General features: G+C 41.3%; 1 protein-coding gene across 1 annotated transcript in view; it reads left to right on the forward strand.

Annotated features, from left to right (window-relative positions):
• The first annotated feature begins 1,557 nt into the window (after nt 1–1,557).
• LOC138980003 (muscarinic acetylcholine receptor gar-3-like) overlaps nt 1,558–2,500 on the forward strand; it is a 6,656-nt gene continuing 5,713 nt past the window's right edge. Inside the window, exon 1 of the mRNA XM_070352771.1 lies at nt 1,558–1,956. The gene's annotated coding sequence lies outside the window, so the exon portion shown is untranslated. The remainder of the gene's footprint in view (nt 1,957–2,500) is intronic.

Consider the following 2,500-nt stretch of genomic DNA (forward strand, 5'->3'; position numbering starts at 1 on the left):
TTGAGTCAGTGCAAGCTGCTCTATACCACTACATTCACAGCAATTAACTCGCAGTTTACCTCTATGCAATGCATTGTGTGTACATATGTATAAAGTGTTCTCACTTTAGTTATCTGTTAAAATGTAGATTTTTTAATTTTCTATTTTTTTGTTATTTTAATTTTATTTCATTTCTTAGTTAGTCCCTTTCTAGGGCGAGGGCTGGATGTGAAAAAGCAGACCACTGCTTAATCTATTACCCTCGTTAAATAAAGAATTGTCATTGTCATTGTCATTGTCATTGTCTCTCAACGTTGTTTAAAGTTAGCTTGAATTTCAATGGCACAAAACCCTGCCCCACCCTTTTGCGCTGACTTGACTGCAGCTGTGCTTCAGTAATTAGTGGGCTGGCGACCGTGTCACACACACACACCCGGACACGCTGGGCGGAACAACGTCGGGTGGGCCAAGTGGGTTTTCCTTACACGATGGGCGTGGACAAACACAAGTGTACGGCGGCACCTGTTAAACATCAGTAAAGAAGGCTTCTTGGTATGCTTTGTCATTCATGACATGCACAATAATAAATATAAAGAACAACACTTTATTGTCCATTACAATGAATACATTAAAACGGAAAATTGTCTTCGACACGTCGAACCTACCTGTCAACGATTATAAAATACACACCGAAATAGAATTACAAGAACAAGAACATTCAAAAGAGGCACATAAAACACGTATGGTTATTGTATTAAAGAATAATACACTTTATGTTTACTTAATTATCACATGGTTTCACAGTAAACTCGCTCGTGGGAAATGTGTGCATAAGAAGATCTGCCTGAAGCAGTTATAGTGTGTAGGCCTATATGATTACCTGCAGATAAATCCAACCATAAAATAGCGTGATGTGAGAGCGTACACTTCCCTGGTGTCCAACAGCGTGTGTTAACTTGTACAGTGGAACCCCCCTTTAAAGACTTACACAAATCCGAGAACACCAGGTTAAAGAGGAGGGAGTTTCAAAATGGGTGTACATATACAGAGGTTATTCGCAGACAGTCTGAGAAAACTGGGTCTTAAAAGGGAGGAAGTCTTAAATCGGGGGTCTTAAAATGGGGGGTCCAGTACTGTACTGTGTTGTGCGAAATGTTTGCGTTGGAAGATCTGCCTTATAAGGTCAAAAAAAAAAGAAGGTGTGGTTACGGTAACATAGCTCAAAAAATAGGGTAGGAAGGTAGGCAATCATTTTTTTTTTTATTTATTTTTTTTTTTTTTTAATGTGTACAAATTAAACCTACTTGACAGGGAAATAAGTGTGCGACTCGGGCGCTTTTGCTTTAATTGCGTTTTCTGCACTCGTTTTCTTGGTTTTTGTGGGGTTTTTTTTTTTACAAATGTAATAAAAAGTAATAGGGTCGGCCCCTAAAAATAGGGTAGGTCGGGTTACCGTAACCCCACCTATTTTTTTTTTTTAGGCCTAAGCAGTAGTGTATATCTGATTACCTACAGGTCAATCAAACTAAAAATAGCGTGATGAAAGAGCTTACACTTGGCCGGCGTCGAACAGCGATTGTTTACTTTGTATTTCAATTCGGATCGAACGTAAACTGCATGACACAGTGCGTCGCCGTTTTCCGATCTCACTTGTGAAGGTGTTTATGTAAACTTAATTCACTTCCTCGTTGTGTACAGGCAGTCCCCTCGTTGTAGTGCACAGCAGTCGAAGGACATTTCAACCAGGATATAAGACTAGCACAGGATGACACGCTCGGGTAGTTCACCTGGAAAAATGTAAAAGCATTCGTCAATTGTGTGCGTGTTCTTGTTGAGCTGAAGACGCACTCCGGTAGTTTACTGGACAACATGCAGTTCAAACATTCGGTAGCAGTGTGTATGTTCATGCCATGTTGAAGTGCCTGCTTTTCCACTGACTCAAACAGTTGATGAGATACTTCGAACAGAAAAAAGCAGGTGAGTGATATCACCGAAAACGTGTATTGTTTCTTGTGTGAAGAGAGAGAGAGAGAGAGAGAGAGAGAGAGAGAGAGAGAGAGAGAGAGAGAGAGAGAGAGAGAGAGAGAGAGGCAGAGAGAGAGAGAGAGAGGCAGAGAGAAATAAAGAGAGAGAGACAGAGACAGACAGACAGACAGACAGACAGACAGATTGTTACTTCTATGAAGAGAGAGAGAGAGAGAGAGAGAGAGAGAGAGAGAGAGAGAGAGAGAGAGAAGGGGAGAGACAGAGAGAGATACAGACAGACAGACATATATACAGGCAGACTGACGGACTGACAGACAGACAGACATGACAGATACAGACAGATTGTTACTTCTATGAAGAGCGAGAGAGAGAGGCAGAGAGAGAGAGAGGGGGGATAGAAAGAGAGATACAGACAGACAGACAGATAGACAGACAGACAGATACAGACATATTGTTACTTCTATGAAGAGAGAGAGAGAGAGAGAGACAGACAGAGACAGACAGAGACAGAGACAGACAGACAGAGACAGAGACA

Source organism: Littorina saxatilis, linkage group LG11 (assembly GCF_037325665.1).
Source record: "Littorina saxatilis isolate snail1 linkage group LG11, US_GU_Lsax_2.0, whole genome shotgun sequence".
In the NCBI taxonomy this organism is placed as follows: domain Eukaryota; kingdom Metazoa; phylum Mollusca; class Gastropoda; order Littorinimorpha; family Littorinidae; genus Littorina; species Littorina saxatilis.